Source organism: Protopterus annectens, chromosome 8.part0, assembly GCF_019279795.1.
Source record: "Protopterus annectens isolate FY-2018-M chromosome 8.part0, PAN1.0, whole genome shotgun sequence".
Classification (NCBI taxonomy): Eukaryota; Metazoa; Chordata; order Ceratodontiformes; family Protopteridae; genus Protopterus; species Protopterus annectens.
Genome location: NC_056741.1, coordinates 1777785104 through 1777808159, shown reverse-complemented (window position 1 = coordinate 1777808159; position 23056 = coordinate 1777785104).

Sequence of the window (23056 nt, the reverse complement as noted above, 5' to 3'; positions counted from 1 at the left end):
TCCAAAACTTTAAGTTAGGACAGGAAGTGCAAATTGATTTAAAGCATGGATTTTGTTCCTAGATGTCATCTGTAATTTCAGTATTAATTTTAGTCTTCTAAAATATTCCTTACTAAGTTCTGTTTGCATTTGTTCATGTTTTATTGTTGATCCTTCATCAGTTCCCAAATATTTATATGCTCCCTCTTGCTCAGGTTCTTTTATATCACATTCCTGTCCCAAACTGATGTTTTCTTGGTGCTGCAGCTTTCCTGTTTTAAAGGTTGCTTTTGTACATTATCAAGACCAAATGACATCCTTATATCATCTGAAAAAGTTTTGACCACTTGCAGTTGTATTTTCACTTCCTCATCTGATGAACTATACAGGTTTAAATCATCCCCAGAAAGAAGATGGGAAGCCTCTATACTTTGTTATTTTTTGAAGAACAAATTGTAGCCATGGCCTAATCTCTAAGACAGCTTAATGGGTTAAGGGCAAGACAAAAGAGCTGTGGTGGCAAAGAGTCACCCTGGAGTATTCCCCTTTGAATTTTTATCCCTGGAATAATAATTTGTCTTTGATCATGGCTTAACTGTAAAGTGGTTTGCCACTGTTTCATGGTCGCTGTAATGTAATCAGTCAGTGTAGGGTGTATCTTATACATTTTTTAAGCACTCTTTTATCCATGAATGTGGGACACTGTCAAATGCTTTTTTATATTCTATCCATGCTATACTTTGATTCTTCCCCTTTTTACAGTTTTCCATTATGACTTTAACAACTAATTATCCTTTTTTCCACTTGACTTTCTTTTGTTATCCATTTGTGCTATTGCCATGATTGAGTTTTCTTCTAAATGACTATGAACTCTTTTGGCATCAGTTCCAGTGCATAGCTTATACATCACTGGAAGGCAAGTTAGTTAAGATGGCTTGCAGGTTCACTCTTAAGTATGAGCATTATTTTTCCTGCTGTTAATCAGGTTGGTGTCTGTTCAGGGTGTGCGTATAAGCAGTTCTTACTCATGGATAAATTTTCATGTAAAGAGGTAAGGTACTGCATCTGGTCCTGGAATTTTCCAGTTAGAAGCTTTTCTTAACTTTGTTTCAATCTCTCAGGCTGTTACTTCATCTCATTTCATATCCTGTACATTTGAACTTCTTATTCTTTATTTTACTTTTATTGATTTAACATCTCTGTTATGTTCCACAAAATCTTCATAGATGTTTTTACAAAATGTATCTATTCCTTCTCTTATTTTTTGCTGTGTTTCAATTCCTTTTGCCTTGTTTACCAGTTCTCTATAAAACTTTTTTGGGTCATCAATAAATTGCTTATTTTGTACTTTTCCCTTATATTTATCTGCATCTCTTGTAAGTTTTTCTGCCTGGGCTGATATTTTTAGTTTATTATTTGCAATAGTGCACTATAGATCCGTCATCATACTGCACATTGCTTTTATCACGTCTATCTTTCTGAGTATTTTTGTTGATCTGTTACCTCTTCTATACTCTTATAACAGGGATATTTCTTGTCTTGTTGCTTTATAGTTTTCTCTATGTGATAATTCCATGACAGCATTCAATTTCTCCCATTCCTTTCTCTTACTACCCTGTGTTTTTATGGTAAGACTTTATGTGTTATTAATTTAGCTGCAAAGTAATGTATACTATTTACTTATGTTATATCACATGAATCTCTATGGACAGTCATAATTACTGTGTTTATTTGTTTTATCAAACTTCCAACTTTTGGGTTTTATTGACATTCTGTAGTTTATTTCTTTCACTGAGCTTAATATGTCTGTCCATCTCTATTAAATCAAGCAACTCTTCTGTTAGATCATTTTCTTCTAAACTGAGTCCACATCCTTTGTTTTCCATTTCCTGTGGGCATTCTGCAGAAAGTTATAGAGCAACTTCCACATTCTCTTCAGTTTCATCATGTGTCATCTGTTGCACTTTTATATGGGAACTCACTGGCCTATTACTTCACAAAACTGACTACATCAGAGTTGCCACAGTTTCCTGTTCCTTCCCTTGCTGTGTAGCTCCAACTGAATGTTTGCACTTGTTTCCTGTAGAAGGCATCAAAGTGTCTTTATATGGCAACTGATCAGATATTTCCTGCTCCACTAGTTTCTCCTTAATTTGGGATCCATTGCTCTACCCTGCTGTGATGTTGTCTGAGTTAGATTTTCTACACTAGATCCTTCACTTTGCAAGTAATCCATGACCTCATTCTCTATTTCTTTAACTTCTCCATTGCTAATCTTCTTTTGTACTTTTCCTCTTTGTTGTCTTATTTTTTGCATTGTAAAGTTTTCCATGTCTGAATGCCTTTGTCTATATTTCTCTTTAAATATCTTTGGTGATGCTATTTTTGTATTAATTAGTTTTGCTTTATCCTTTGCATAGATATTGCACCATATTAAATCTCTTTTTCTTTCCCATGTCCATATTTCTTCTTCAGATGTCTCCTGCCCCTCCTGTTTCTCCTTAATTTGGGGACTCATTTTTCCATCTTGCTGTGATATAACCTGTTAGACTTTCTACACTAAATCCTTCACTTCACAAGTAGTCCATAACATCATCTTCTGGTTTTTAACTTCTGCTTTACTAATCTTCTGTTCTACGTTCCCTCTTAGAGATCTTATTGTTTTTATTGTGAAATTTTCCATATCTGGATGACTTGACCTGTATTTCTCTTTGAATATCTTTGGGACTGCCTTTTTGTGTTGATTAATTTGGATTTTTCCTTTGCATAAATATTACACCATATCAGATCTTGCTTTCTTTCACATGTCCATGTTCCTTTTTATACCTTTCAAAAGTCTCTAGATTTTGTTCTTTATCTTTTTATACTTACTCAGTTGCTTCTTTTTCCAAACAGCTCAAGGTTTCTTGATCTATATAATGTTTTTCATAAATTTGTTGTATTAATGAACACAAATTTTATTTGAAGCTTCTGGAAATTTTTCTTTGTGGAAGTATTTTTCTTTACTCTGATTTCTCTCTTAATCTTTTTGTATATCTTCTGTCTGGAAATTCACAGCCTCTTGCATAATAGTAACAATACATAACTTCTTTGTTATCCTCAACTAGTCCCCTCTATCATCTTTATGGGTTTTTTGGCCTGTCAGTTTTTGTGATTTTTGTCAACTGCTACTTCCTTCTACAACAGTGGGGCTATCCTCCCACTGGGCCTGGCCTAGCCCCATTGTAGGAATGTGTCCATAGCTTCAGGATGCTACACTATCATTTTTTCCAGTCCTTGTACCAGTGCACAAACCAGGATTGTGCACTTTTTTATCCTGGGTCTTTGGAACACAGCTATCTTTTGCATTTTTAACCTACTCATTTCCATGATATATACTACATAAAATACAGTCTATATAGCAGTGTGGTCTTGTTGAGATTTTGTGAAAAACAGGGTCCACCTCGTGAAGTTACTCAACAAGACCTGAGGAAGAATTCAGTTCCAACGATAATACTCTCCTTTGCTTGATGACTTATCATCTCTCCATTTGGACCCTAATAAATTCTAACCCTAGTAGGTTGTATAGATTAGGAGGTCATCACTGAGATGGTCAGACATTGTACCTGAGGTCATCTATTTGCTAGGGTCTAATACCAGAATCCAGTCTAATAGGGAATTTGATGTCTTGCTATAATGTTTAGGGCTATTAATTAGTTGAGTGAAACTATATAAGTTCATGCTTGATGAAGGGGAGTTAGAGTTTATGTCCAAACAATTGGCATTCAAATAATAGTTCTTGTGGAAATGTTATGGATATCTAATGTAAGATATGTTCCAGTATAGCTGTACTGTTGCCAAGAGGGATGTAAGGAACAGTAATGCATCCATCCATCCATCCATCCATCCATCCATCCATCCATCCATCCATCCACAATCCCCTTTTTTCCATTTTTGCACATGGGTTTGCAGTGTCAGTTCAGCAGTGACAATCATCTAGAACAAGGTTAAAGAACAGTAACTCATATTTGTTTATAATTGTTTAATCTCAGGAAAGTTATAAGAAAGACTGTTGAATTGAATTTTGATATTAGTTTGCTGTAAAGCGAAATGTGGGAAATGTTGGGAAATATTAAAGCAATACCACCACCTTTCTTCTTAATGCGATAAGTATGGGTAATATTACAGACAGAAGTATAATTTTAGTGTTGTTTTTAGTGGGTTTAAGCCAAGTTTCAGTTAAAGTGAGAATATCAAGCTTATGTTGGGAAGTCCAGGCATCTAGTTCAGCAATTTTATTTCTTATGTTTCTAACATTTATGGGAGCAAAAGTTAGATTACTGGAGTTGGGGGTTGTGCATTATAGGGTTACAGTAGTGTGTGTGTGAAAAAGAATTGTCTTGATGTTCATTATGATAGGTAAGACCAGGATTAGTGTGAATGTCTCTGCCTAGAAGGATTTTAGTCTTTTGGGGAATTACTAATACTTGTTTTTTGGAGAGTATTTTTCCACCTAATTTTGTTGCAGTTTGAGTTGAAATGGAGTTTATATTTGAATTAAAGGTGAGGGACTTCCTTAAATAGGTTTGGTGCATTGTGTGGAGAGTGTAGGGAGGAAGTATGAATAGGTGGCTGGGACAGAGTTGGAGAAATGTTGAGAAGTATTATAGAGTCATGGAAGGATGAAAGATCGTCCAGTAGCAGGAGAAGAACAGAGGAGAAGCTGAGTAGTAGTAGTATGATTAAGTAAAGGGATCTGTATCTTATAGTTGGCAGGTAGTGAGTAAGTAGGGACAATGAAGGAAATAGAAGTTACACAGTAGAAGGATGGTTAGTGGTGGTGAAATCTGAAACCTGATAGAGGCTAGGTAGTAAAGAAGTATTATCTGTGAAAGACGAGGGTTAGGTTGTCCTAGTATCTTCACTGGAATGTAAGGAATAGAGGGATTTAAAAGACTAGAGTGTGAGAATGTAGAGGATAATAGGAAGAAGTCAGGGTTTATTCAGAAAAAGTAGAAGATACAATGTAGAATAGATCGGTGCTGTTAGGGATTTGTGTGACTATGAATTTATATACAGAAAAGCAGTATGGGAGGGAGAAAGGTGATTGGAAATGGTGGTAAAAGATTAAATGGAAGTCATGAATTAGGTAAAGAAAGTCAGGAATTAGGTCAAAAGAATAGGAGTGTTTATATGATAGAACTAAGGTTGTTTGGGAGGTCATGGAATAGGAAATACAAGTGTAATTGTGTGTAGGAAGTATAATAGTAGAGTAAGAGGGAGTAGATTGGAATTGGATGCAATGGCATGGATTTTAGCTTGATCTGCTTCCTAAATATATTTTTTGCACTTCAGTGCATTTCAGAAACATAAGTAGTCCTTTAGCCATAATTCATGACATTAACTAAAAATAAGTCACCATTGCCAAATCTCAGATCTTACCACTTCACAGAAGTGTTGTGTTTCTCAATTCCTCCCCTCCCTCTGCCTTCATCTCATTCTTTCAGTTATTAATCTATTAAGATTATATAAAAACTTACACTGTAGTATTTAATGAGTGCATTATCTGTGAACTTGAGCTATACAAGAAGTTTAGTGAGAATTCAAGGGATACACCCCCAGATGTGGTGGGCAAGCCCCCCACACCGTCCATACTTGTATATACCAAGTCTATGATAGTACCAATTTGAATAAATGAGAAATTTCCCTAAGAAGTGCATCACTGAGGTGGACAATTAGATATTGCACTGGCAAAGATTTGCTATGGGGAAAAAGTGTAAGGTGCTATGCTGTTCATCTTTTTTTTTCTGCAGACTATTAATGCTAATGTAATTTCATCTCAAATAATTGTAAGGAGGCCAGAAAAAAGTGGATAAGGATGAAAAATAATATATCAATGTAGCTGTAGAGTTACATGTGCATGCACTACAGAGTACATTTTGAGGATAGTATAGTTTCCATGCAATTATAGTGCACAATGTTGAGAAAGCTGCAGTAATAGTATGAGTGGCATGAGAAGTTTAGCTGTAAATGTTCATTTAGTGTAATAATGTGAATTATCTGTAGGAAATATGATAATAATGTGTGCTGAAGGTGACATTCTACCATGCTATAGCCTCAGTTTCTGTTTTTCCATTGTCCTGTTGTCTCTGGCACCATGCCTGCAGTAGGTTCACAGCCTCCTTTTGTGCAACCCTGAGCCCTTTATTGTGGCATAGGATCATAAGAAGTTAATAGGCTATTGGCCCTGAGGCCAAGAGTTTAGCCCATGTTTAGACAAGTCAGCACTCAAAGCCCCTGTCCAGTAGGGACACCAGTGGAATCCAGGAGTGTACTTTTTGTTTTCCATCCAGTTATCCAGGTTGCACTTAAAAAGGGATAATGAGGTACTCTACTTGATGTGAAGAGGGAGTCTGTTCCACTGATGTAGGAGTCTCTGGGACACAAATCTGCCTCACCACCAAGTCCTATTGATGTCATAGACCAGGCTGAGGTCACATGTGCAGGTTACTTGGGTGGAGCTTGACTTGCAGATATGCTGCAGTCCCATCAAGGTGGGGTCTGAGATAGCTTTGTATTGTATTGCATCTTGAACCCAGTGCCGTGTATTATCTTTTTATCCCTTGTACAAACTTTTTGTGACTTACTGTGCTACAGACAGAGCTGAATTTCATCCTAAACTGATGTTTACTCTGCCAGTCACTTCTGTCCATGTTGATATGAGCAGTGGGCACCTAAGTGCTTCTGTTTGTGAATTGTGCATCTGTTTCTCTTGTGATCAACATGCCTTCAACAGTGCTTCTAGAATTCATTGGGGAGGGTGTCACTGATCTCAATTGTATGAGTCTATTCTATAAACATTTTCTAGAATATAAACAATTGTAATGACTCAGGAACAGGTGTGTATTTTCAGTGTTTTACATGTTTCTACATGGATATCCTACTGAAAGTTCAAAATGAGATAACTCCAAACATTTATCTACAATTACAAGCAAACCATGTAAGAGGAAACTCTAGTGCACCTCCATAATCTTACTAATTATACTTACAAACTTCGGGACTGCTCTACCTTTGAGAAATAAACCAGGAAGGCAGAAAGACAAACTAAAAGCAGATGTTTGTGGCACAGAATACAGGAGCAACCAAAATATGCTCTGTAAAATTGTCGTAGTAAAATCCACTGGCTTTTATTGATAGAAACTGAAATGAAATTTGTAAGCTAAGTGCTTTCATCTTCTAAAACTAGAAAACTTCATCAGATAAAAGCATTTGAAAAAGCAAGCCTTTTTATAGTCCAGTTTCAAAGTTAGTAGAGTAGTCAAAAGATTGTCCAACCTCTGTTCAAAACAAAAAATATTTAAAAACACAATGCTATAGCCAGAAAACTAGAAGACACTATGGCATGTTAGACTAAAAACAATATAATGAATAATAAGTATAAGACCAAAAAGAATTTTTTTTGTAAAAAAATATATGTTACATATAAATATAAAGTTAGTTGTTAGTTACATTGTTAGTAAAGTCCTTATTTTTTTCAAAATCCAGTACAAACTGCATGCGAAACAAATTGAATAAATATATTTTATGTAAAGCAATATTCTTATTTTAAATATAAAAAAGTACAAAATGCCAATACACTACCTTTCAGTTGCTTTTAATGTTAGTATGCAAGAGATCGAGGCCTGGTCATTGAGACCTGGCCAATTTAGAGCATTAAGCTTAAGCTGCCAGTAGAGTTCATGTTTTTTGAGAACCGAAGACCATGGTCCCTCCTCTGTCATTTATATGAATCTGTTGAATGACAGAAAACTTGAAGGTATGATCTGGGTATTCTGCAATGTTTGACCAAGGCATTTGTGTCTTTTTTTGGTCTTCAAATCATATGTGTGCTCATATATCCTGTCTTGTAATCTTCTCTTGGTTTTTCCAATGTAGTACCCGGGACAAATGGTACAGTGGGCAAAATAGACAACCCTAGTAGATTTACAGTGAAATTTGTTTCTAGGTTTTAGCAATGTATTGTTGACAACAAAGGTACTATCTTTAAGTATAAATCTGCAATAAGGGGAAAACCTACATTTCTTCATACCTGCATTTGTATTTCATGGGGATTAAGTACTTTCAAAAATGTTTTTCAGGTTTTTGCCTTTTTTAAAAACAAAATTGGGAGTAAGACCTACTTGGTCTCGTAAATTTCTTTCATTCATGAAAATGCACCAGTTTTTTCTCACTATGTTTTTTATGAAAAAAAAACTGTCCAAACTAAATATTGTGATGAAAGACTTCATGAATCTTTCTGTATTATTGTTGTTGTTGGTAATAGTAGCAGTACCAGTTAGGTTAGTGGGTGTTGAGCCCAAAATTGGGAGAAAATATTTTTGTTTGTGTTTATTTATAACTTTGAGTATCAGATCATTGACGAAGTTAAAAGGATACCCACATTTAAGAAACATGTCTTTAAGCAGGCAACATTCATCCCAAAAGCAATCATCATTAGTGTTCAGGTGGGCAGCTCAAACAAACTGGCCTTTTACGACAGTTTTTTTTTTCTGTGTGTATGGAGGTGGGCACTGGTGAAATGAAGGAAACTGTTGGAATAAGTTTCTTTTAAAAAAATTTTTGAAGTAAACCATTTCTGTATGGTATCTTTCATAAGCCAGATATCAAGGTAGGTGATGTGGCTGTCATGAGTTTGATGTGTAAACTTCGAAAAAGGAGCAGTATTGTTGATGTAATCAATAAATAAGGGAATCTTATGATGTGTATAAAATTTACATGGCTCTAGTAGTTCAGATGCTGTTTATTTTGCAGATGTGCAAAAAGTCAATCAGAGCTGGGTCCTAAGATGTCTTGTATGCCAGGCATAGGTCTCATCTTAGTAACCTGTAGAAGACGTACTATAGAGAGAGGACTTTAAGGCGATCCATATGGGACAATGTGTTTATATCATGGATTCCCCTAGTAAGGAACATTTGTGGGTGTTCTATTGTCTGGTCAGGTACATACAGAAGGGGGCATTATACTCATTCATGGGTGTGATAAGGGCTGAATAAAGTGTCATTATCACTTCCTTGGGCATGGATGCCATGCCCTTACTTATAAGTGGGTGGCATAGAATGATTTTCTTACTACCTTGGACACATGTTGGTTAATGGCCAGGTTACTGTTTACATATGTTCCCACATCAACTCTTTGGGGTATCTTATCAATGGAGTACATGAACCTGGCTAAGGTATTTAATACAGTACCGCACTTGGGTACAGTTGACAAACTCACCAAACTGGGTAGTAACACTTACGTAACTTGCTGGATTGCCAGCTGACTAACAGACAGGGCACAGGAAGTCAGAACTGGTGAAACAGCTTCTACTAAGCGACTGGCTCTGTGTTGAGACTGCTCCTATTTGACATGTACTTCTTAAAGGTAAAGGCTAATGTCAAAGGCCTTTGGCTGACCAAGTTCACAGACGACTGTAAATTGGGAGTTGGCATAGATTCCCCCATGAATACATCCATGGTTAAACAAAGAATTTCTATGTGTATAACTAATACAATTAAAATGTGTTACTTCAAACTTGCAAGATTGATTATAGAATGGATGGAGCAAAAACTTACAATTTTCTTAACTTGGTTAAGGTTAAGGGTCTTTCTGATTTAATTTTAATGCAGAAAATATATTTGGCTTTTCATTTCTCAGAAACAAATTAGGAGTATGTAATTATGAAATTTCATAAAAATTATGGTCTAAGAGCATAATAAACAATTTATATAGAGCAAGATGGCTGATACTGTTTAATACCAGCAATTATTCATAAAATGAACTGATATATATCAATAGTGTAGCAAGGCATAATGAATGCACTCCAATGAGTACATATTTTTCTAACCATCTCTTTCTCAGAAACATTATGAATCAAAAAAGACAGAATGTTTAAAATGCTCTAAACTATTTTCTGTTGTATAGTGCTGTAAAAACATATATGTGTGATAGGATTACACTTCTAAAGATAGTCTTATAGTTTATAAGTGGCAATTATCAAAATTAATGTATCCCTTTCCAAAGTGTATAGGGATATAATTAAAGAGTTGAGGAGCTTTTTTTAAGAGATATGGGTGAGACTGGCAACAGTAGGAGATCTGAATACAAAATGTTAATTTCAGGATATGCCCCTGGTATGCACCTCCCTGGTCTCCCATCATAAGTTCATAGGAGATTACTCCGCTAACGGCTAAAGAGCCCTTACAAGCCTAGCCAGTTTTACCTAGATTTTACCCATTTTTCTATCCCTAGGGGAAAGATAACAAGGGTCAGAAAGTGGGGTTTTGGCTATTTTTATAGACTGGATCTGTCCACCTCAGCTACAGCAGTTTTAGTGGATGGGGTTCTACTACAGAATGCCAGCTTCCTGAAAGACAATGTTCCAAAAGAATGTAAAAAAATGCTTGAAAGTAAAAAAGACAAAAAAATCCTTTTTTTTCTTGTTTTTGCAGGGGGCAAGCCCCCTCCCCCCCAAACTTATATATATGAACTCCATAGTTGCAGCACCTGGAAGAAGGGAGAAATCTCCATAAAAAGTGAATCATTGGTAGTGCACAATAAGAAATCACATCAGCAAGGATTTCCTGTGGAAAGTGCTTCTAGTTATGCCTGGCATTATACCACTTGTCCTTTTTTCTGTGAACTACTGATCTGCTGATGCTCATGCAATTTCTCCTCAAGCTTGTGTAGGGAAGCCAGCGGATGGTGTGACCATATGTCACATCAACTCTCATACCACTGCTATATATATATATATATATATATATATATATATATATATATATATATATATATATATATATATATATGTATACCATCTCCAAAGTCATTATACCTCAGAGTAGAGGAGGGATCCTCCTAATACCGAAGGTTTAGACATTAAGAGAAGTGGTACAGATTGATATAATGCTGTGTAATGCTACTCTTAGTCTAAGAGGTAGTTCATAAACATCATACTCTGAAACACCAATGTATGTACTAGAGAGAAACCTGTTGTTTGATCTTGTTTATTTTTTTTGCAGGGCACAAAGGTAATCACTGATCTGACATCGGTCCTCCATGATAAATCCCAGTGGAAGTATCCCGATGAATTTAACCCTGCCAACTTTCTTAATGATAATGGAGAATTTGAGAAGAATGAAGCATTTTTACCTTTTTCAGCAGGTAATATCTTGCATTTATTTACCATAAATCATAAACCTTAAATTTCAGAGTGACATTTACAATTTTGCAAAAATTAACTGGCTCAAATAAAAAAAAAAAAATAATAAATAAATAAAATAGACGTGGCCACTATTTTATTTCACAGCCTGAAAGCAGTGCGGAGGTATGCTTGGTGCTGTCCTGTCATTTCTCCCAAGGACAAACACCCAGATGTGGTTACCAGTAGACTGTAGCTTGCTGATGGCCTTGGAAGCCTGATTTACCACAGTAGATTGAGTTGCGGCATGGTCACTCACTTTGGGTACAAGCCACAGTCTGACCCATTACATTACACAAATATCCCATGTATTAACATAATCTTCATTTTTATATTCTTAGCAATATTGACTGCTTATACTTGTAATGCTCTGTGCCCGGACTTTAGAATTATGTTTAAAAAGATGTTTTTTTCTATTCCTTTGTACATAACATTGATGATTGGATGGGTATCCACAAATTTAATATGGGATCGACTAGTATGGCTCTCTTTGAGAAAGGAAGTGGGTCTGCGGGAGGGTACAGACATAAACAGTAATAACAATCAATAAGGGGAAGGGGTTGGCGTAATGATTAAGGTCTTTACCTCACAGATACAAGGTAAAGAGTTTAATTCTGACCTCTTGCTATTGGCTATGTTTGTAATAGTCTGCTGACTGATAGCCAAGTATTTACTTATGAGCTTATAACATTTGAATATCTATAAAATGAAAATGGCAACATTTAAATTAGGCTCTCCAAATGCTGAAATGATAAATAAACACCAACCTGCTGTTCAAATGTTGAAAGTGAATTCAGTTCAGAATACAGTTTGAATAACTGTATTTGCTCTAATATTTTTATTTATTTATTCTTATTTATTTTATTTTACATTTGTTGACTGGGATAGTCCGCCTGAATACATGTCCATTTTCAGCGGAGGTCCGCGGAGAAAAGCTCCACACAGTAATATGTTATATACAATACAACAGAGACACTTTATAGAATACATGACACACACTGTTTATACAAATTTTAAATCAGAAATTAGCACATTACAATGGTAGGACAGAAGATAGAAGATAGAATATTACTACACACTCAAGTGTGTTAGCTTGCACTGCTTTTGAATTGTTTTTAGCATTGGTTTAGCTGCTTTTCTGTAAAAAAAAATTCTAAGCTTGTTTCCTGCCTTTCCTGTAACTAATCTAGTCCAGATACAGATTTGCTGTACCCAGGACTGTTTGTAAACTTCTGAGCCCCCCAAGCTTTTCTGTGTTGGAGGGAAGCCTTCTAGCTTATCAGTGGGAGTGGTAAGCACTAAGTAGCCTATCTACCACAAGAGAAGTAGTTTCTGGCCCAGAAATTGTAGTTATTGGCTGTTTGGGCAGTTTTTCCATCTCTTTCAACTTTTCTGGTTTAAACCCACGTTTGAGCTTGTTTCCCAATTCTCCTGTAACTAGTCTAGTCCAGATACAGATTTGCTGTATCCAAAACTGTTTGTAAGCTTCTGAGCGCCCAAACCTTTCTGTGTTGGAGGGAAGCCTTCTAGCTTATCAGTGGAAGTTGTAAGCACTGGGTAGCCTATCTACCACAAGAGGAGTGGTTTCTGGCCCAGAAATTGTAGTTTATTGGCCGTTTGGGCAGTTATTCCATTTCTTTCAACTTTCTGGTTTAAAAGCCTGCATTTGCATTTTTCCTGCCTTTCCTGTAACTAGTCTAGTCCAGATACAGATTTGCTGTATCCAGGACTGTTTGTAAGCTTCTGAGTGGTGCCAAAGTCTGCTCTTCAATTTTTCCCTTAGATCTGCTATTTCCTCTCCTGCACTTTTACTAGCTTATCAGTCTAGCACTTTACCAGACTTATTGAGGCAGTTATTATAGCACACAAAAGTGCTACCAGCACTAAACGTTCTACAAGGAAACAGTTCCAGTACATATTATTAATCCCCACCCCACCAGGCATGTCTAAAGGTCAGTTCCCTGTGCTTTCTCCTATTACCCTGGTGAACTTGGGCATCCTGAGGCAATGTAGCAACTGCCTCATGTGCATGGACAAACCTCTCCTCTTACCTTCCAACACTCAGACTTGTGAGAGATGCAGTTGTATATTCAAATTGGAAGCCACACACTCTCCAGCCAAGACCAGAATAGCTGATCAAAAGGCGAAGGTCAACACTTGCACCACACCACATGGAACACATAGCCCTCCAGAACACACACCAGCACTGCCTTCACATAAAAACACAAACCACACACCCAACATCCCGAAGCTCCCAATAAAAATCTACCCAAACAACAGAGACGTCCAAGGCAAAAATGCACTCAACCACCACAACACAACACTAATCACAAGATAGGAGAAAAACACAAATAATGCCACTGTGGAAACGGTATGAGTGGAAAACAGCAAATCAGTCCAAAACAGAAAAGAAAATCCACTTCACCTCCACGACTCAAATCATATAAAACCAAGATGTATTTCTTATGTAAAACCAAGATGTATTTATTAGGTTAGGGCTGCCATGCCTCAACAGACACTTCTTCAGACCATAAAACATATAAAAAAGAGTCATTATATGTACATCACATTACTTTCAAATCAACCTATCACAACCAACTAACAATAAAATCATTTAAACAACCTCCTTCCCTTCAAAAAAGGTTTTAAAGGGACAGGGCCATTCAAACCCGGAAATGTATCACTATTTAACCTAATGATCCAGTTTGTCTCCCTTTGTTCAAGGGTATTATTTAAGTCACCTAGTATCCCATTACTAACAAGCTGTTGCAGTATTCTAAATTTAAAATTATGTGAGTCGTTAGTATTCATAACGTGTGTTGCAAGTGCATTAGTGGGGTCTCTTTTCCTAATAGCTAATAAATGTTCCCTAACCCTTTTTTTTAACTGTCTTTTTGTTTTACCCACATAAAAACACGTACATGACTGACAAGTAGCCAAAGAAACAACAAAAGTACTCTTGTAGTCTGCCATACAATGTATAAAGTACTTATAATGGGTCACTGGGTGCTCAAAAACATGGGATGTGTCTATACATATACAAAATTACATTGACCACACCCAGACGTGAAAACTTCTCTAGATCCTATAGAAAGTCTTTTCATACAGGGTTCGGTGCTGAGACTTTTTCTGTTTGGCATATACATCTCAAAAGTAAAAGGAAATACCAAACAGCTTTGGCCAGCTAAGTGTGAGATGACTGCAAGCTAGGAGAAGTTATTGAATCCCCAAATGACTTAACCATCATGCAGGAAAGTTTGTCCCAAATAATAACTGGTGTCAAAATCGTGACAATGCCCTCTGAGAACTGATCCCATTGTTTGGCATTTGGGAATTTGTGTGTACAGTGACCTAACTTTTGCCCAACATGTGCCAAGTCATAAGAAAGCCTTTCTATATTGCACAGCTTATAAACAAATTGATTGTGACTAGATCTGGAGATGTTGTTGTCCCCCTTTACAAAGCTCTCATTATGTCAATCATTTTGTATAATGCCCACTTTGGCATGTATCTGTCCAGCCCCATGCAACAAATGGAATACCTTCAGAGATACCTTAATAAAAGGATACAAGTCCTAAACAATAGGTCTTGTATGGACCACCTCAAAGATTTATTACTATACTCAGTATCCTACAGAGTGCTTAGAGGTGACATGTCTGGCATACAAAGCATCCTCAAACATAATACAGATGGACCTACTGAACATCAGTAAGTCAAATGGCATCAGAAATACTCAGTCCAAGTTTCTAAACTGAATGTTGTGGAGAGATGAATATATATCACAGAGGCTACCACTGTTCTGGAACAGACTATCCCTAAAAATAAAGCAAAGCTCATCCTTCCATATTCAAATGCAACTTGGATGTAAGGATGGGTAATAGAAAATGTACTCCAGGATTTCCTCTCATGCCACTAATGGATAGAGGCAGTTCCTAAATGCTGCATCTGTTACATGGCCCCCTCAAATTATCTATGGTATGATCACAGTTGTTCTCACTAGGACTAATATACAATTATCAGCCATGGGGATAGCTAAGACCAATCAGAAAATGTTAATTCAAGCACCAAAAGGGAATTGGCTAAGCTTAAAATGTCCTCCAAGTGAACCTATGTTGTGGTAGTAAATAGTTATAAAAAAATTTCCCTTTTCAGTTCACTAAGTGTCCCTGTCACACTCCACCCCCCCCCCTCCCGTCTTTAACAGCTTCTGGTGCCTATGCATGTGGGTCTGAATGACCTGAGATGTACCTCCCTGGAATACATGAAAAGACACATGAAAGACTCAGATTATGTAGCCCAGGCAGGTTTGACCCTAGCCTTGAGCAGCAGCATACCATCACCCAGAATGATACCACATACAAGTAGAAAATTATTGATTTCAACAATTGGCTAAGTTTCTGGTGTCATACTAAGGGGATCCAGTATCTGTCTGCCTGGGATGACAAGACTGACAGACCTCAATGCTTTTCCAGAAATGGCCTGCTTCTGTCACCCCTGGGCTTTCGGATACTGGCCAAGGCTCTCACCACCCCTATAGTGCCTTTTTTAGGCGGTGTCCAAAAGACCAAATTACCACCAAACATTTGTGCTGTAACAGAGACCTGGTTAAAGGCAGCAGAAAGCAACCCTGCACTACTAGGCAATAACCCATTCCATACCTTTTGGCCCCAGAAGCTCCAAAGGCAGTGGTGTTTCCATATTCATAAAGGATGTGCATACCTCCAGACTGGTAGCCCAAAATAACGCATCAGAGATACTTCAGGTGCAGCTAACATTGGGTGAGACAGTGATTCAGGTCATAGCTTGCTATAGGTCCCTAACCATGTCCCAAGACTCACCCTCCACGTTCCTAAGCACCTTGGAGAATATTAGGGTCCAACCTAACACTCTCATACTGGGTGACTTCAACTACCCCTCCATTAACTGGGAAAACTACTCATGTACCAATACACTTGCCCAACATTTCCTGGAATTCATTAATTCCAATGTTTTGGACCAGCTTGTTCTTACCCCCACTAGAGGCAGCAGCATCCTTGACCTGGTCATTACTAACATGGGCGACCATTGCTCTACACCAGTAGTCTACTCCTCCTTGGTTAGATCCGACCACAAACTAATCACCTTGGAAATCCACATCCCTCCTCCCCCCACACAAAGGTAACTACCATGAAAAACTTCTCCAAAGTTAACTTTGGGCTCCTAAAAACAGAGGTGGCTAACTTCATGGCATCCATGCAAATGCAAAATAGTTGCATGACTGCCGAATCATACACAGATGCACTATATGAACACGTACACAAATGCGTAGATCTTGCCATACCCAATAGAACCAAGACATTCTCCTCCAAAAAAAAATGAAGCCAATCTGGTGGCCCCCTGCCATAAACAAACTCTACAACAGAAGGAGGAAACTGATGCGGAATAAGGTGAAGTCCCAAGACTAGAAAAACTCCCTTATCAGCCTCAACAAAAAGTTGAGATCCCTCATCAAATCCTCTAAAGCTAGCTGCGAAAACAGAACTGCAGCAGATAGTAAAGACAACCACAAGGCCTTCTATAGTTATGTAAAGAATCTCCACGGATATACCCAGATTTTCTCTGAGCTAGAGCACAATAGTACCTCCTACACCAAGCCAATAGATATTGCCAATATACTGGCCAACCGATTCAGTACCAACTTTACCCCTCTCACCCCTCAAAGGATCAATCACAATACCAGTAGATTGCCAGGCACCCAGTATTACTGCTGCACAGGTTAAAACAGCACTGTCCAAGGCTAAGAATACAGCTTCTACGGGACCTGACAATATCCCTGTCTCTGTTCTACATGAACTACAGAGTGAACTGGCACCTCACCTGTGCACCCTGTTCAATCACAACCAGTCCCTACTGAATGGCGCACTTCTGCAGTCATCCCTCTCCACAAAGGAAGAGTGACTACAGACCATGGGAACTATCATCCCATTAGTCTGACGAGTCTGATATACAAAACTGTGGAACACATCATCATGGACCTAATAAACAAGGTTATAAGGACTCTTCAAACTCTGCATCCCACACAGTTTGGTTTTGTGAAGGGTCATGCCTGCTCAACTTGGTCAACTTCTTGAATCAGTCATCCTTGACCTGGCCAAGGCCTTTGATACCATTCCCCACTCAGGAATCACAGGAAAAACTCACTAAGCTAGGCATCAACCCCTATATCACTAGGTGGGTTGCAAACTGTCTCACAGATAGAACCCACAGTGTGAAAGTAGCTGACTCCAAGTCAGGCTGCTGACTAGTCATGAGTGGAGTCCCACAGGGTTCAGTCCTGAGTCCTCTCCTGTTTGGTATCTACTTCTCTGAAGTCCAGACCAACATGAAGAGACTCTGGCTGACAAATTTCGCAGATGATTGCAAGTTGTGAGCTATTATTAACTCCCCAAGTGATGTTGACATCCTACAGAATGGCCCTACTGAAACCAACGACTGGTGTCAGAACCGTGGCCTTAAGCTCAATGCCAAAAATGTGTCATCGTCCCCTTTGGGAAAACTCAGTTCCCGAGAATTACCACATCGAAGGTAGTCTACTGAACACAGAAGATGTTATAAGAGATCTGGGAACACAGGTTGACTGCAACCTCTCTTTTGATCACCACATTGCCACAATGGTTAGAAAGTCCTTCTGTGTGGCACATCTCATTACTAAGGGTTTTGCATCTAGGAAGAAAGAGGTCATTGTCTCCCTGTACTCTTCCTTCATTAGACCAATCATCGAGTACAATGCCCCATATGGCATGTACCTCACTAGACACCTGCAACAACTGGAGAGGCCACAAAAGTACCTCACAAAGAGGATCCTAGGCCTTAAACACTCCCAACTATTCTCTGTCTCATATTGCCTACTTAGAGGCAATCTCCGCTTGACTTAAAAAACCATGTCTGACCCAGCTCTGTTACATCTAGCTACATCTAAAGAAATCCCAATCCCTTCACACCACACACTCCAGAGACTGAAACCTTATTACCACAATCGACAGAAGGCACTGGAGGGACAGGTTCATAACTCAGAGACTACCCATGCTATGGAATAGACTTCCCATACATGTCAAGCAGAGCACCTTGCTGACCCTCTTCAAGAGAAGTCTTGAGTGGATGGGAAGTAGAAAATTCACCCCAGGGATAACTCCAAAGGCTCTACTCGACAGAAGCACTGGGAACTAAGGTCGGGTGGCACAATGCCAGGGTAATCCTATGGCTTGGCTTGTAAAGGCCCCAGGACCATTAGCCTAGTACACACCTATGAACCTATTAAATATCGCCAAACACTTTAATGTACAGTTAAAAATAAAAGTCAGTGTTAGTGTTTTCATTTTAAACAATGTTATACTTCATCAGACATGGAATTATGATCCATCACACATTTAAATACCAATATACCTCGCATTTAAAATCACAATGACCTAATTAAAAACATTTTTCATATGTCTTTATAATATCTCCTATGTTAATGTTAAAAAGTGTGGAGATTTATGTTGATGATCATGTTTCTAATCACATAAATGTCTTTTTTTTTTTTTCTTTCCAATGCTTTTAATTTCAATAACGGTGTAAGAGAACTATGTTTGTTTATGCCTGGCCAGCTATCAGCTTGCAAGCGCACCTGCCACTTTAATTCCTTCTTCTCTAAGTCCAACGCCCACACTTTTTTTTGTTTCTATTATTACATGATCTATAATCATAAAAGTGAACTGTTGCCCTGCATTATCAAATATATGCTTAGCCAAAGTATCATTTAAATTATTTCTTCTAATAGCGTATACGTGTTCATACACCCTCTGGCTAAAATGCCTCTCAGTTTTGCCAATATAAAATCCTAAACAGGAATCACAGACCACTATATACACTACTGCTTTAGTGTTGCAGTTGTATTTGCCTTTCAAGTAACATGTTGTGTTTCTTATGTTAAAACTTTTGCCCATCTTAACCTTATAGCACCACTTGCATGCCCACATCTCATCATGCCCCTGGCACCTAAGTTGTTATCTCTCGCCTTATTTTTGAGTAGGTCCTTAAAGTTCAACCCTTTGCGATAAGCTATCGTGGGCCATTCACCTACTTGTTCTCTGATATGTGGATCATCTATTAAGATGGGCCAGTTTTTTGAAATATCCATTTTAAAATCTTATAGTCCTCACTATATGTGACAATCAAGGCTATAGAGAAGTCTGTATTGTCACGTTTAGAATAGTGCTGTGACTGCTGGATTAGATCATCCTTTTCTACTATCATAATGTCAAGCATTTGATTCTGAATATTGTCCTGATTTAACCGTTCACTATACGAACACACGAGGGCACCCACACTTATCACAGTGATTACCCTGAGTTGAGAGGATCAGAAGAATAAGAAATAGAGGTAACTTTCAGGAAAAACAAGGTACACCAACAGGTGGGGTTTCAAGGAGCAAGACCGAAGAACAAACAATGGAGGACAGAGGCCAATTTTTGGCCATAGATGACCCAATAATGTTGAGGAAAAAGACAACAGACATTTTCAACAGAGCATAGCAAAGGGGGCTTAATTTTTTTTGATAATGAAAGTATGATTGTCAACAAATGTGCAGTCATTTGCAACAGTGATAAAGATTTTAAGGTTTACAATTTTTCTAATGTACACATTGATAGTAGTGCTGCAGATTTGTTAGCGAAAGGTATGACGTTCGTACCATCTAATAACTTAAATGTTACTAACACTGTTATTGATTTAAAATTATATTTGAGAAAATTGAATTTTCTCTTATTACATCAAGATAACATATACAACAGCACAACTAACAAGTATGGCATCAGCAGCACTTATAATCTGTCTTCACACCCCCGTCTGGTTACATATGAGAAAGTATGCGAATTAGACTTAAGAAACATGTACCTACGTAATAGGAAGGAAAGAAATATGAACATCAGTTTAAGCAGTCAAGAACAGGATATTTTAAAATACTTGAAAGAACAGAAGGTTAGAATAATGAAACCAGATAAGGGGGTAGGGTAGTGATAATGAATGTACAGACTTATAATGAAAAATTAGAAGACATTTTGAACACAGATACAAATCAAGAGGTAGCAATAAATGAGGTAAATGGAGCTTACCAGAGAATTTATCTACAACTTAATGACATCTTTTTGGAGAAGCACATCGATTTAAGTTTATACAATTATTTAAATATAACAGTCCGTAGAATTCCAGTATTTTCTGGAGTCCCAAAAATACACAAGAGTGTTGACAATCCACCAATGCGACCTCTTGTGCATGGTAGGGACTCAATCACCTCAGCTTGTGCTAAATATCTTGATTATGAATTTAAAAAAATATAAAAAAATGAAAATCAAATATGCAAGAATTCTTGCACCTTCTTAACAATTTATGAATGAGGTTAATATGAACCAACAGACATATTGGTAACCATAGATGTTTGCTATTTATATACTGTAATCCCCTAAGATGTAAGACTAGATTGGGTAAATGAAATGATGATTGGCCAAAAGTTACCACAAGATAAAGTTAATTTACTAATGGAACTTTTGGAATTGATACTTAATAACAACTTTATTTCATTTAATAACCATTATTATTTGCAAAAAAAAGGAATAGCAATTGGGTCACCTTGTGGGGGTGCATTCGTAAACATTGTTAAGGCTTACTGGGAAAGAAAATTTGTTTTTGACACTAATTATAATAACAGCATAAGGTCATATTTTAGATTCCAAGATGATATTAGTATAATATGGAAAGGTTCACAAGCGTCTTTGGAAGAATTCATTGCATATATAAACAACACCACTTCCTTTTTACACTTTACAGGAAGTGTAGCATTGATTACATGGAATATTTTGATGTGCATTTATCTAAGGACGGAATTAATGAGAGATACATAGCTCGAGTTCATAGGAAAGAGACATATTCCAATAGCTTCCTGCATTACAGTAGTTCACATCCTGAGCACCAGAAAAGATCAAAAATCAAGGGAGAGCTTGTTAGGGCTGCCCGTATGGTCACCAGAGAAGAAGATTTCTTAGATGACTGTGCCAATTTAAGATCTATATTCAGGAGAAGGGCATACCCTATCACGCTTATAGAGGAAGTTAAGAGTAAAAGGGAGGTTGGTTATTTTAAACCAGTCTTAAATGGTAATAATACTTGTAATGAACAGTTGAATCAGGACAATGTTCAGAGTCAAATGCTTGACATTATGATAGTAGAAAAGGACAATCTAATCCAGCAGTCACAGCACTTTTCTACACGTGACAATACAGACTTCTGTAAATCTTTGATTGTCACATGTAGTGAGTACTGTAAGATTTTAAGATGGATATTTGAAAAAAACTGACCCATATTATTAGAAGATCCACATATCAGCGAACGAGTAGGTGAGAAGCCCATGACAGTTTATTGCAAAGGGTTGAACTTTAAGGACCTACTCAAAAATAAGATGAGAGATAACAACTTAGGCACCATGGGCATGATGAGATGTGGGGCATGCAACTGGTGCTATAAGGTTAAGATAAGCAACAGTTTTACTATAAGAAACACAACACATTACTTGAAAGGCAAATACAACTGCAACACTAAAGCAGTAGTGTATATAGCGGTCTGTGATTCCTGTTTAGGATTTTATATTGGCAAAACTGAGAGGCATTTTAGCCAGAGGGTGTATGAACACGAATACGCTATTTGAAGAAATCATTTAAATAATACTTTGGCTAAGCATCTATTTGATAATGTAGCATGAGTTTACTTTTATGATTATAGATCATATAATAATAGAAGACAAAACAGTGTGGGTGTTGCACTTAGAGAAGAAGGAATTAAAGTGTCAGGTGCGCTTGCAAGCTGATAGCTGGCCAGGCATAAACAAACGTAATTCTATTACACCCATATTGAAATTAAAAGCATTGGAAAGAAAGAACATGTTATGACATTTATGAGATTAGAAACATGAACATCAACATAAATGTCCACACTTTTTAACATTAACATAGGAGATATTATAAAGACATATGAAAAATGTTTTTAGTTAGGTCATTGTCATTTTAAATGTGAGGTTTTTAAGATCCAATCAGAAGTAAGCTGTTGGTATTTAAATGTGTGATGGATCATTATTCTATGTCTGATGAAGTTTAACATTGTCTTAAACAAAAGTGCTGACATTGACTTTTATTTTTAACTGTACATTAAAGTGTTTGGTGATATTTGAACAGCAAGCTGGTGTTTATTCATCATTTCAACATTTGGAGAGCTCTGGAGAGCCTAATTTCAATGTCGCCATTTTTGTTTTGTTGGCTTAGTTTGCCTTTATTCAAATATTTATGAATTTCTAAATGTATACAGACTACACAGGGCCCCATTCAAAGACATGGGAGGCCAGATTCAGCAACTATGCCCATGAACTCAATAAAACCATAGACTGAAAGACTGTCTTATTTTATATGTGACAAGAATTTGGTTTATATAATGTAGGAACTTGTTACACTCTAACTGCAAAAGCAGTAACGTAACAGAAAAAAAATTAGGAAGTTAAGTCCAACCGAATAAGAATGTGCAGTTTCAAATGTATAACTTCAGGAATTTTGTGCAGGAGGAGAATTAAGTCATATACATGAATTATATATGATTAAGAGCCATGGAAGACAGAAATAATGCAGCTGTGGTCAAGCAGATGTGAGAGGAAAATCATTTTCATAGGTTATTAGGTTTATAGGTAGGTTTTGTTCTGTGAGGATTTTAAAAAGCTTAGCCTTACTTTCCCATGGTAGTTTGTAGTCCTTATATTTAGCATATGAATAACCCAGAGATGAGCCAAACAAGGATATGTTGGGA